Source organism: Myotis nattereri (genome assembly GCF_964212035.1).
Source record: "Myotis nattereri genome assembly, chromosome: 1".
In the NCBI taxonomy this organism is placed as follows: domain Eukaryota; kingdom Metazoa; phylum Chordata; class Mammalia; order Chiroptera; family Vespertilionidae; genus Myotis; species Myotis nattereri.
The window spans coordinates 208,332,473-208,346,642 of NC_138075.1; the positions used below are offsets into that span (position 1 = coordinate 208,332,473).

Sequence of the window (14,170 nt, forward strand, 5' to 3'; positions counted from 1 at the left end):
TTTTAATGTCTTAGATAAGAAAAACTGTAGTGAAAGACCGAGTAATCGAAAATTTAATGGATAATAGAAAGAATAGACTTTTCCTCCCATAGCATTAAAACAAGAAAACAGCTTACCTGTTGTGAAGATTGTCCATTAGGTTTCTCTTAACTTCTCTTCCTATAACAACAAAAAAGTGGAAAATTGAGGTCTGCAAGTTGCCTCTGTGTCACAGCCAAGTTGCATCAACGAAGTGACAGAGAGCGTGTGCTCAGAGGCGCTAGGCAGTGATACGGGGGATGGAGCTCCCGATCTGGAGCAGTCAGCCCAGGCAGACAAGCTTTGAAGTTCACCAGGCCCAGCTCCTGACATTCACCATTCACTGAACAATCTACCCACACCTCAGTATTTCTTCTCTGAAATAAGGTTGCAGTGAGATTTAAATGGCACAACATGTGAGCTATTTAGCCCGTGCTGGGCATGTTGGAATTGTTCAATAACCCAAAGCTATTGCTCTTTATTGCTGTTGACAAACATGACTTGACAACACGTCTCTTCTCTGACGGGTAAGGTTTCAATTCAGCAGAAAGAAATTCAAGGCATTTGCTTCTTGGAGACATATCAATAAAGTTTCAATGAGCACACGTAAAATATTTTAACAAAATACATAATTTAGAAAATACTAGTAGCTTTGCTCATAATGAAAATGATGTATAGAATTTGAAAGTAAAGCAAATGTGTAGACTTTTACCAATTTATCGATTATTAGAATAATTCACTATCTATAGACACAATTTAAAAAAAAAAATGCTCTTATCCTACAAGCCACTCCCCTGTTAAGAAGCCTTAAGTAGTTCTGCATTGCCTACCAGTCTTTAGTGCACTCAGCTAAGCATTCAGGGTCTTTCACAATATGGCACCACTGGCCTTCCAGCATTACCTCTGAAACTCCTTAAGCCACACCTATTTCCAGCCAATCTGGATTTTTCACTATTTTCTAAACTTGTCTGTATTGTTCTGTTTCTATGCCTTTGTACGTGTTATTTTCCCCAGTTGGCTTGCCTCCATGACCATCAATATTTTGCAAAATTCTACTGATCCTTCAAAACTTATTTCATACACCACTTCCTCCATGAAGATTTAAAAAAAAATCCAACTAAAGGTAACTACTCTGTTCTTTTACTTTCTATAGGACCTTCAACCTCTTGGATGGGTCTGCTCACTGTATGCCCTGGATGACAATAATTCATTTATATAACATTCCCTCCATTAGACTGTAAACTCTGAGGAAGGAAGGGCCCTGGCTTCATCATTGTTTATCCACATGTTGTATTTCTTCACACGCTGACTTACATTGAGGTGGTACATTGCATGTCTTTAAAAAAAATGACATATGATGTTAAAAACATCCTATCTTCAATGAGGGTCTACCTTGAGTATAATTATACAGAAATGTGTAAGACATGGTCCATTTACCCAAGAACCTTCTAAGATGAAAATGAACAATATCCAGAGACAGAGTAAGAATTTTACAAACTCTAAGCATAGTAAAAGATCATGTATCAAAATAAAAACAACAACTATAAAAAAAGACACTTCAAAGAAATTCTATTTTTTTCCGAGGATGATTCTTTGAAATAATAAATTCTTTCAAAAGAAAGTATTTTTGGCACACTTGCTTTGCTGGTGCCTTAGGTGCATGACTAATTTGTTGGACAAGCTAGCATTAACATTAATTGGGTTGTACGTGTTGAGGACCCAATGACTGGTACAGCTAATCAGTGCTAAGCATCATGGGAGCTTGGGAGAAAAAGACATCCCAGTGGGATTGGGCTGACAAGAAAGGGTTTATAGGCAAAGAGGAAAGTTTTAGTAAAAGCAAAAGGGTAGTGCTCTGGCTGGCGTGGCTCAGGTGGTTGAACACCATCCGGTGCACTAAAAGGTCGCTGATTTGATTCCCTGTCAGGGCACATACTCAGATTTTGGGTTCCATCCCCAGTTCAGCGGCATACAGGAGGCCAGCTGATCAATGTTTTCTCTCACATTGATGTTTCTCTCCCTCTTTCTCCCTTTCCCTCCCCGCTTTCTCTAAAAATCAATAAAAAAATATTTAAAAAATAAATTGAAAAAAGCAAAAGGGTAGCAAAGAATACGACTTGTGTAAAAACACAATGGAGTGGACCCATGTTGTGGATATGGGGGATGGATTTGGCACACGTGACCAACTTACTGAGGCTCTTGAAAACAGGCCCAGAAGACCAAACATGACATGATTGGTAAAGAGAATAGGTTGTTGAGCAGTGAATGACAGCATGATGACAATATATTTGAAAGCCTCACCTGTTAGTAGTCATCAGGGAACATGAAAAGGGTTAGGTCCGGAGAGACTTGCTAAGGTTAACACTTTGAATTAAGTGAAGTGATGAAAGAGCCTGGTGTGTGGTCCCATCTAAGGGAATCCAGACGAAAAAACAAATTTGGAAATCTACTTTCTCAAGCTTTCATTGATTTTCAAGTTAAACATTACTTTCTACTATCCCTCATTTCTCTTCGCACATTGGTTTATGCATATATTATCTATAATGCCCTGAAAAAATTTTGTTGCCTCAGTACCTGTTTCCTTACATGTAAAATGACAATTAAAAGTACCTTTTCCAGAGAGTAATTAGGATCAAGTGAAAGAACACAGTAGAGGATCTAGCACAGTGGTTGGCACAAACTACAATTTCAACAGGGTTAGCTAAGATTTTTTTCATTTGTTATCTTCATCATCGACATTATCATCATCATCTCTTAGTCAGTTTTCTACCTTCCTTCCCCCCCCCCCGTACCCCCCTGCCCCCCCCCCCCCCACACACACACACACTACACTGGAAGTTCCTTGATTCCAATGATTGCATCTCATTATCTTTGTTTCTTCAAAAAGGAATACAAAGTAGGATTTTTGCTATGTACTGAATTGTAAGAGGAAAAATGCCAGAAATCCATGAAAGCAGGGATCTGTGTTACAAAAGAAGGAATATTAAATTATTCTTATTTTTGGAGGCAGACAGACAGGAAGAATGGTGGTTCCATAAACAGGAGAGCTGGAAGGAGAACCGTGTGCAGTATTTGAGAGATCCTGAATTCAGCATTTAGCTTACTGAGCTGACGTGATGGATGGGCAGCAGAGTGGCAGAGAGAACAAATGTACCCAGCCACCTTCCATTAAAAGAAAAAAATGGGCATAAACTTATAGAGAGAGCAAAAAAGGAGATAAAACAGAAAGTCCATGAATGTGCCCTCGCCAGTTTTGCTCAGTGGATAGAGCACTGGCTTGTGGACTGAAGGGTCCAGGGTTCCATTCCGGTCAAAGGCACATGTCCAGGTTTTGGGCTTGATCCCCAGTAGGGGGCATGCAGGAGGCAGTCACTCAATGATTCTCTCTCATCATTGATGTTTCTATCTCTCCCTCTCCCTTCCACTCTGAAATCAATAAAAATATATTTTAAAAAGTCCATGAGTGTGCAGTAACTGACCTAGTAAATCAGCAATACAGATAACCAAGGACTAGCTGATCATAGACTGTAGAATCTTTAAAGGCATCATGAAGGTGGGAATAAAGAGGGAAGGGCTAAAACCAGGATAGTTTGGAAAGTGTTTAAGAAGCAGTTGGGCCCTGGCTGATTTGGCTCTGTGGATAGAGCATCAGACTGCAGACAGAAGGGTCCCAGGTTTGATTCTGGTCAAGGGCACAGGCTCGATCCCCAGTTGGGGGCGTTCAGGAGGCAGCCGATCAATGCTTCTCTCTCATCATTGATATTTCTGTCTCTTCCTCACCCTTCCTCTCTGAAATCAATAAAAATATATTTTAAAAAAAGAAAGGGAGAGAGAGAGAGAGAGAGAGAGAGAGAGAGAGAGAGAGAGAGAGAGAAAGGAAGGAAGGAAGGAAGGAAGGAAGGAAGGAAGGAAGGAAGGAAGAAAGAAAGAAAGAAAGAAAGAGAGAAAGAAAGAAAGAAAAGAAAAGAAAAGAAAAGAAAAGAAAAGAAAAGAAAAGAAAAGAAAAAAGAAAAGAGCAGTTGGTTCCTAAATCCTTTTCCGCACTTGGATTTCAGGTGGTTTCCACTCTCCATCTCAACTAAAGCATATAAGTATAGCATCTGGAAAGGGTAAAACAGGGTTTCTGGACCTGGAACACAGTAGGGAACACACAGCAAAGGGCAGGGGTACTGAACCCCAAACCAAGTGGTTAAGTGTGTAAATATGAAATGCTGAGACCCTCACCTGCTCCCTGCCCCTTCACTCTGGGATTGCTGGCAGCCACCCTCTCACCCTCTCCAGACATCTGAGCAAAGTCTCTCACAGGAGAGACAGAAATGGAAACCAACCAACCAATCAACAAGAAAACCTCTGGAAACAAAGAGGGAGAAGAAACAAAATAATGGACAATAATAATTTTCATCATGTCACTTGCATGCAAAAAGAATAAGAAACTGTTGAATAGTCTATTGAGAGCTTCCCCCTGGGGCCTCCCCTAAAATCTCCACCCTGAAAACCCTTAGAACAGAGGAACCACTGTGCTCTCTGTCCCAGGCACGTTACCATTAGCTTCCTCACTCCCAAGCTCTAAAGGCCGTTCCTTTATCTTGATAACTTGTTTCCTAAACCCATTTTTTTTAAGGAATTACTTTTCATACTCTATGATTTATCAAATAAATATTCTCTTACAAAAAAAGAACAAAAAACAAAAAGAACCAAAGGCTATTAAGAAAAATCAGAGAAAGGCAACAAAAAAAGCTCTTGGAAATAAAAACAAAACAGCAAAAATGAACTTTTAAATACAGAATCCAGAAGGAAAAGGTGAAGAAATCTCACATAAAGTAGCAAAAGAGATAAAGACGTGGAAAATGAAATAGAAAAGATAAAAACATTAGAGGACCATCCAGGAGGTCCAATATCCATATAATTGGAGTTCCCTAAAGACAGAGCAAACAAAGGGTGGGGAAAACTTTGTCAACAAAATAACATAAGAAACTCCCTCATAACTAAAGGACACGAGTTTCTAGATGAAAGCACTGACCAACTGACAAACACAGTGGATAAAAATAGACTCAAGCCAAGATACAACATTGTGATATTTCAGTTGTAAGTATACAGAACATTGAACAAATGGGGAAAAAATGGGGCCATTTGTTACCTCCAGTGAAAAGTAAAGATCTTACAGGCTTCCAGGGAAAAAAAAGAGAAAGAAACAAAACCCCAGATCATATACAAACATAGACTGGGGATCAGAATGGTTTCAAACTTATTAAACACACACACACATCAATCTAAACCTGGCCAAACTACCAATTAAGTGAGAGGGCAGGTTAAATGTATTTTCAGATATATAAAACATCCATCCATATATCTTCCCTCCTGGGAAGAAGGCTATTGGACAATGTAACAAGCAAATGAAGAGAGAATCCAGGAGGAGAAGGCAAGAGAAATAGGAAATGGAGCACTAAACACAGGAAAGAGACCAACGTGTCCCCAGGATGATGGTGCCCAGAGATCTCAGAATGCCAGCAGTGTGCACAGGGAAAGGGCAGCTCATTCAGCTGGAGAAGGTAAGAAGGTACTGGGCAGTTTTCTATCCCCTGCACCACCATTCTTTTAGAGCAGCAATTCTCAACCAGGGTGCTGCAAGAACTTTTACAACATGCAATAGGTGACTGTTTAGTCAGGGGCACTGACCTCTTTTCCCTTAGGTTGTCAAATTAAAAAATGACAACAGCCAACACAATAGCGTTCTGGCGTGAATGAATAAAAATTATACTTTTTTTGGGGGGGGGGGGGTCAGATCAGCAAAAAGTATAATATGTTTTTTGGTGCGCCACAGAATTTTAGCAATTAGCTTATGTGTGCCATGAGATGAAAAAGGTTGAAAATTGCTGACTGAGAGAAATAATATTTAGAGGCAAACAACCAAAATAATCAGCTAAAAAGTGATTTCTTTTGAGGAAAGTGATCAGTCGGAGCTTCATTTGAAGATTTGGAAATCAAGCCAGTCATAACAGCAATGCCCTGAGGAAGGGTAAACCAGATGATAGAAAGCCAGGACAATAATGCTTGTGAAAATACCAACTCACATCCCTTTAACCTACATTAATTATTCAACTTCTAGCACTGTGGGCCAGGCTAGGTGCTCATAAATGATCATAATGGGATGAGTAAGACAGAAAGTTTACAACCCAGTGAGGTAGCCAAAACAGAAACAAACAATTATGATCCAGTGATATAAGTGAGTTCATAGGCAAAGTATTATAAAAATGTGGGCACCAGCAATCAACCTTCCAGAGCCCTCTAAGGCTGCGCAGTCCAATATGCAAACTCCCTGCCAACGAGCCACATGTGGCTAGTGGCTGCCGTAGTGGACAGTGTAGACCGGTGGTCTCTAACCTTTTCTTGGCCATGTCCCACCTGAGCATCTCTAAAATCCGGAGGCCCCCACCCTGTGACATATATAATTCTTATTATTCAAAAAGTGAACTCCTATTCACGTGGAGGAAGCCTAAAGGCCATTCACTTGGTCTAAACAAGCTTCCAAAGAACATGGCATCCATGAAAGAGAAACATAAAAGAACGAAAGGACAGCTGAAGTACTGAGGAAGAAATCACTAAGAAATTGTTAAAAAAAATGTAGTGATACGAAAAAATAGCAAATAAAGTTTCAAAGCATGTAATAGAGAACTGAAATGCATAAATATGTCACAATATATGTTTATATACTGTATGTGAGGCCCCTAGAACAATAAGAAATGAAAAAAAATTCACTGTTAATAACTCATTCTCAAACTGCCCCCCCCCTAAAAATCAAATTTGCCCCCCTTGTGGGGCATGTGCCCCATGTTGGGAACCACCGGTGTAGACCTAGAGCATTTTCTTTTTTAAAAAATATATTTCATTGATTTTTTTAGAGAGAGGAAGGGAGAGGGATAGAGAATTAGAAACATCAATGAGAGAGAAACATCGATCAGCTGCCTCCTGCACACCCCCTACTGGGGATGTGCCCACAATCAAGGCACATGCCCTTGACCGGAATCGAACCTGGGACCCCTCAGTCTGCAGGCCGACGCTCTATCCACTGAGCCAAACCGGTCAGGGCTAGAGCATTTTCTTTATACAGAAAGTTCTATGGGATGGTGCTGGCCTAGAGGTTCTTTAAAATAAAAAATTACATTTTTATTTTTCAATTACAGTTTACATTCAATATTATTTTGTGCTAGTTTCAGGTGTATAGCAATCATATATTTTACAAAGTGTCTCCCCAATATTTCAAGCACCCCCTGGCACAGTACATAGTTCATACAATATTATTATGTTCCCTAGGCTGCACTTTATATCCTCATGACTATTTTGTGACCGCCACTTTATACTTTGTAAGCCCTTCCCCTTTTCACCCAGCCCCCCAAGAGAGATTCTAAAGTGGGGAGATATTTTTTGCAGCGTATTCAAGTACAGTAAAGGCCTGAGGGGGTCACATTCCATGGATCTATTAGTAAACAGAGACTTACAGAGCTTGATATTTAACCAGCCAAGTTATCTGCACAACCAATGGAATTTTCACTCTGCTAGAAATTTAGTTTTCAAGTGGGCCATCTGGAGCTAGGAAGGGGATTTCTCACATCTCCTGAGGCTGTTTGGCCACCCACAGATGTTGGGGGCAAATGCTGCTGGTGACCAGAAGTCTGGGAGTCTGTGTGAAAGCAGCTTTGCTTAGTGGAAAGGGGGGTGGTGGCGGCGAGGAGTCCTGGAGAACTCAGAAGTGCCTGAGTTTGAATGTTAGCCCCACTACTTATCGGCTGTGTGGCCATGAGCAAATCTCTCAGCCTCCCTGGGCCTTAGTTTGTTCTAGACGTGAAGTGTACAAATAATGCATGGATCAGGACAAGCAGGTGGCGGAAGCACCAAATGGCAGCTGCCAGTCTTCTCATGGTTCTTAATTTCCAACTTTCAAGAAATAGTGTGGCTGTTGCCCAGTGGTGTGGCTCAGGTTGAGTGTTGACCTATGAACCAGGAGGTCACAGTTCAATTCCAGCTAGGGCACGTGTCCTGTTGCAGGCTGGATTCCCAGTGGGGAGCGTGCAGGAGGCAGCAGAGAGATGATGATTCTCTCTCATCATTGATGTTTCTCTCTCTCTCTCTCTCTCTCTCTCTCTCTCTCTCTCTCCTTCTCCCCCCCCCCACCCCCTTCTCTCCTTCTCTCTGAAATTAAAAAAAGGAAAAGAAAAAAGAAATAGGCTGGTGAAGAGGGGCCCCTCAATGGTGAAAGCTGGCTCTCCTCACCTCTCATTTCTTCTCATCTCACCTCTATTTTCTTAAAGGAGCTTTCAGGGACCGGGAACTTAAGGACCTATCACAGGAAGGGGTATTTCTGTGCAAAGAAGGGAAAAGGATGAAGGGGGCGGGCAGTGGCATTTACTGGAGGGCCAAGGACATGCCGGACCCACTAGCAGGTATGGGATGTCGTTCTAGAAACCCTCCCAGAGTCTAAGGGGGAGTCAAAGGATGCGAGGAAGGCCATGGAGGGGAGGGTTTGTGGGTGGCAGAGAAGAAGGCAGGGTGGGACATAAACCACAGGATGGGCTGGGTTACACGGGGAGGGGCCATGCATGCCCAGCTACGGGCCCCCCTTGATGAGATTCCCAGTTCATAATAATAACTGGTGGCAACCTGTCACAGGGACTCACTGGTGGGTGAGGAGTAGCAGCCCAGGGCCCTTTAAGCCCGCCCCCAAACCCTGGCTTATCCTCAGACGGGGATTTACTCGGTGCTTTTACCACACAGCGGCCAGTCCGTCTCTGTTCCCGCCTTTAACTTTCCTGGGAAGAAAAACAAAGTTTCTTTCCAAGTGGAGTTAAGTTCTAACTATGATAAGCCCCGAGTTGGCCCCAGCACTGCTTGCAAGCAGTAACTTTCCCTTGTAATTTGTAAATGTATTCAGGCTTGTTTTCGGGTTTTCTTTCATGGGTCCCCTCCCACCCCCACCCCAGGCAGGGCCAGTCTCTGAATAGAAAGAAAAGGTCCCCAGCTGGGCTCCTTTCTCAGAACAAGCTTTGCAAGCCTCGCAACATCTTCCTTGGATACGGGTCAGCTGGGGGCCCTCCCTGTCCTCCAGGAGGAATTCCTGCCGGCTGGGCACAGGGGCCCCTTTGTTGTCCGAGGCTGTGAGAAGTTAACCACGGCTTCGCACGAGGAAATATCTTTTCCTTGTGTGAAGGAATGATCAAAGAGGAATGTCACTTAAACCAAGGAAAACAAAGCCGTGATTTATATCGAGAATCGCCACAGAGAAGGAAGAGCCTTGTGCCTGCCGTAGAGCACAGGGATCTGCAGGACGGGGTGTAAAATGCACTCGTCTTCTGGTGGACTTTAAAGTGTAGTCCGTAGTGTATGTCAAAGTGTTCAGTCTTCTTTTAAAATATAAAACCTCCTTCTCTTGTGCATCTGCCCCGCTCACAAACATTTCCAATCTTTCCCCAATGTTTACCGTGAAACCTTTTCTCATTAAAGAGAACATGTATGTTTGTGTGCATATATTTATATATAATATACATGCATAAAAATACATGCAATTATACACACATATGCACATGAACATATAAGCACACGAAGTGTGGGGAAAGGGGAGAGAGGTCAGCCCTAACCATAGCAACCTAACCCCGTGCTAGGGGTTACATTTTTTCCCAGGATTTGTTTCAGTCTGTCCATCTACTTACCAGCTTCACACAATATATAAACAACTTCATATCCTGCCTTTTTCCGCCTAACAGGACATCTCCAGCCTTTCCCATGACAATACAATGACTGGCTTAAACGAAGGCAAATTATTCCGGGGTGAACCTCTGCCAGGGATCCAATCCCCTCCCGCCCCATAGCTTCCCATGTTTGGGACTTTCCATGCTCGGTACAGTCACCCTCCTTGCACCTTCCAAGTTCAAAGTCTACGTTGCTGACTGTAAACATCACATGACTGTAATGTGTGTGATGATTTCCCTTTTCTTCTGCCATGAAGTGCAGGTGACCTGTGGGGCCCGCAGCTAAAGAGCAGCCAGGAGGCTGTTCCTTCATCACAAACCAGGAAATGCGGGATCCACAAAGCATTGCTGCTGTTCAATCTCAGCATTCCAGGGAAAGGAGCCAGGACAGCCTGGCCGGCAGAAGCCCTCCGTCCCAAACAGTTAAAGACCCCGCACCAGGGACCACAAGGAACCGCACTTGAATTCTTCACTCCTAGTGCATTCAGCTCTCAGCCAGGTGTCTCTCTTAGCGGCAGGGCCCGGGAACCATGGCTGACAACCGTCAGGTCAGGGAAACTGTAGCTGCTCCATTGCCCTTTGGGTATCGCCCGTCCTCTTTGTGAAGTCCTCATTCTGTCAAATGTTCTCACATGCGCAGTATGAGACATTCCGATCAGATGTGCAAACTATCTTCATTCCCAAGGGCAGGTGGGGGCAGGGGAGCAGGAGAGGCTGGAGGTTGCCGGGTGGGGTAGAGGCTGAACAGGGGACCTCATTGAGGTGAACTGGGCCCAGGTCGGCAGTGTAGTTAGTTACACTCAACAGATCTTCAAAACCAAAACTTGGGTCTCTAGCTCTGATGCATGAGTGTATGACCGTGTGTGAGCGTGTGTGTCTGTGTTGGTGGTGATGGTATCTGATACTTGAATATCCATTATGTCAGTGGTCGGCAAACCGCGGCTTTTGAGCCACATGCGGCTCTTTGGCCCCGTGACTGTGGCTCTTCCACAAAATACCACGTGCGGGCGCGCACATACAGTGCGATTGAAACTTCGTGGCCCATGCGCAGAAGTCGGTTTTCGGAAAGGAGATAGACGAAACAAGTATACAAGACGAGTGTGGATGGGAGGGTTGGAAGGGGTACGTACCTCAATCAGATTGAGGACGTTTTTAGCAAAGGCCAGCTTAGGAGTACCCTAATTAAGTTAATAACAATGTACCTACCTATATAGTTTAAGTTTAAAAAATTTGGCTCTCAAAAGAAATTTCAGTCGTTGTACTGTTGATATTTGGCTCTGTTGACTAATGAGTTTGCCGACCACTGCACTATGGGATTGATACATTACACTCGCTATTTCCTAACTTCCCAGCAACTGTGGGAAATAAGCATTATTAGCTCCATTTTAGGAATAGCAAACCTAACTACCTCATGTAAGGTTACACAACAAGTAAATGGGGGAACAAGGATTCGGAGTTCAAGCTTTCTCATGTACACCATGAAGTCCTCAACATGCCAGGCTTTACGTCACTCTCTGTTGGGGTAGGCAGGGAGTTCGAGAACATGGGCTACAGGAGGTCAGTTAGCCCGGGCTTTCCATTCACTTAGGGCCTCAAATGTAGACTCTTGACAACCATCTCCAAATACGAGCCCAGAGCTATACTGACAGGATTGAAAAAAGGCAACATTCACCACACAGAGCTTTGAACTTCAGCCCCATTTTTTCATAATAAATCACCCAGGTTTCCTGTGAACCAACACTTTATCTCAAAAACAGGAACATTCTGTCACCTTCATGCTTGGGTGCAACATTGCAATTTGCACATGGAAGCATTTAAAATATTCTCCCATTTTGATAACCCTGCTGTGTCATTATTTTAGTACTTTAATACACTGAGAGCCTCGAAAACAACACGAAAAGGCCATGCAAGCCTCTGTCAACCTCTGAGAGACCTTGATCTCATACTGCATGTTCACAAGTATCATGCAGAAGGAAATATTAGGGACAGACTTCTGTGCAGTTAGTTTGAGGGGAATTCTTGATGGGGTCTACTTTCACATACCCTTTGTAGAGACTCCATTATTTGTGATTCCTTAGGTATGTATATCTTAAGAACCCTTAGAGCTGGTATCTCATGGATTCCACACTTTGTATTGGCATGTAAGTAATCCATCTCCGCAGCTCTATCATGAGGCCACCGGTCCTCCAGTTTCTGGGCCTGCCCCTCGTCATGCAGGCAGGCAGGCCAGCTCCCTGCTGTCAGAAACCCATCCCTCTCAGCCACGAGTGACTGAGACCACATGCATTAACAGGAGGGACTGGGGCACCTCAACTACGTTGTCCCTGGCTAAATTTTTCTCAGCCCACAGTGAGATTTGTAAGGTGTTTTGACACCCTGGTTAATCTATCAGTTTTAGGAGAGAGAGGGAGAGGGAGGGAGGGACGGAGGGAGAGAGAGAGAGAGAGAGAGAGAGAGAGAGAGAGAGAGAGAGAGAGAACAAATAAATGGCTATTAACCTGCTGTGAATGAAGACACAGCATTTGTGGTGTGGGAAGGCCCTAAAAACACATTATTCTAACCCACATTGCTCCCCTCTAAGCAACAACAAAATCACAAGAGACCAAAAACTGCATCAGGGTTTCCTTTCAGATCATTTCTGAAAAATTAGGTAAAAACAGACATCTCAAGAAGGGAGAGAACCTGACACATGCTTAACATCAGAACCAGAAAAAAAAAATTCTGCCTCATCAGCAGGAAAATGTGTATTGTGACTCCCATTACTTGGCAATCCATCTACTTTCCTAGGGGAGCCAAGAACTCTGCAGATATGATCTGTCTCCATCAGATGACTGTTCAAACCTGAGTCAAAAATAACTTGCCCAGTTATTATTTTCATCCCTTCCACTCAACCATCCCTAATTCTACATCAGCACTTTTCCAGAAAATATCGGAAAGGTCTCTAGTTGTCTTTCTTTCTTTCTTTCTTTCTTTCTTTCTTTCTTTCTTTCTTTCATTCATTCATTCATTTTCCCCCATTAATAAATATTAGATAACCATCGGAGCATGATGGAAAGGAGGGCAGCTCTCAATATTTTGTGTATTAAAGTTTGCTCAGAGAAAGTGAAAAATTTGGTCACAGAAAGTTTGCTAATTCTTAAGCTAAAATCAACAAAACAGCCCTACCTTCCACAGTGTGGAATGTAATAAGAAAACATAGTGTTGTAGCAACAGTTCGAAACCCATTAAGGGAGAAGTAACTAAGCATATAAAAATATGCGTGACAATCCACAGATCACCGTGTTTCTAGAGAGTGGTACAGGTTAAAAGTAAAACAAAACCAGAAATAGATATGCTCTTAAACTACTTTTAATTCACTCAACTAAGTAAATACAAGACCAGTTTGAATTTCCAATTTTTCAATCCTTAATGTTTTCTTAGCTTGATATACTAACACATAAAATGTATTAACTTACTGTTCTGGGTGTGGCGGGGTGTGGGGTGGAATCCTACTGCTTAAGCCAGAGATAGCCGGAAATGGAGCCTATAATCTTCTTTAGCAAAAAAGGGTACATGAACATATAGCAACAAAATGCATGACATTTCAGGAGAAACTTATCTGTAACCCGCTTCTGGGTAGTTTGAAGACTTCTTGGCAGTATTCAATCTTGCTGGTGGACTAATGCAGAAAATTCAACACCAGAAGTTGACATGCTTTTTAGCTCTTCTTCTTCTTCTTTTTTTTTTTTAATTACAGGATAAAGAGCTATGTTCCGATTTCAACTATATTCAAAGGGTGCCAATGGTTTGGGGAAGGCATGAATTTGGCTCTGCAGTTCTGGCCTGTGAAAAGTTTGCAGAACAAACCACACAGGCAGAGGTGTGGTAGCAAATGTTTAACAACTGGTTCTACAAAAGCAAAAATGTTTATTATTATAAATAAGGGATGTGTTATATGGTTTACAAATAAGGATTAAACAATACTTTCTTTTTATTTGGACAAATTAATTTTCACAGGATGTTTTGAGTTTTTCTGGACTCCTCTATTTATATAGTCTACCTATGGTTGCAACTGACAAAACAAGTCTAGTTCTGACATGAATGTCAGTTGATATTTCGTTTACATTAACTAGTTGGATGAAAGTGAAACAATAAGCACAAATGTTGGAATTTCATGTGCTTGTTAATGACATGAGCACATTCTTTGCTGAAACAGATAATAATTTTTTTTTTCAATTCTGGAAGAAAATTTTCCTCAGAAATTTTTTGTGCGTTATTCTCATGTAACAGCTAAAGACAGGCAACTTTTATGTTTAATTCGCATTAATGTTTTCTTCATCACATTCTTAAGCATAGTCAAGCGACAAAACATTAAATTGAACCTGATTTATAGTCAATTTCCATGGTGTAAACTCCTGTCATGGCTGATTTCA

General features: G+C 42.3%; 1 protein-coding gene across 2 annotated transcripts in view; it reads right to left on the reverse strand.

Moving 5' to 3' along the window:
* PGCKA1 (PDCD10 and GCKIII kinases associated 1) overlaps positions 1-14,170 on the reverse strand; it is a 72,946-nt gene that overhangs the window by 15,738 nt on the left and 43,038 nt on the right. For both annotated transcript variants that reach the window (XR_013996361.1, XM_081097694.1), the window contains one exon: positions 117-159. The gene's annotated coding sequence lies outside the window, so the exon portion shown is untranslated. Of the gene's footprint in view, positions 1-116; positions 160-14,170 lie in introns of those variants that run through there.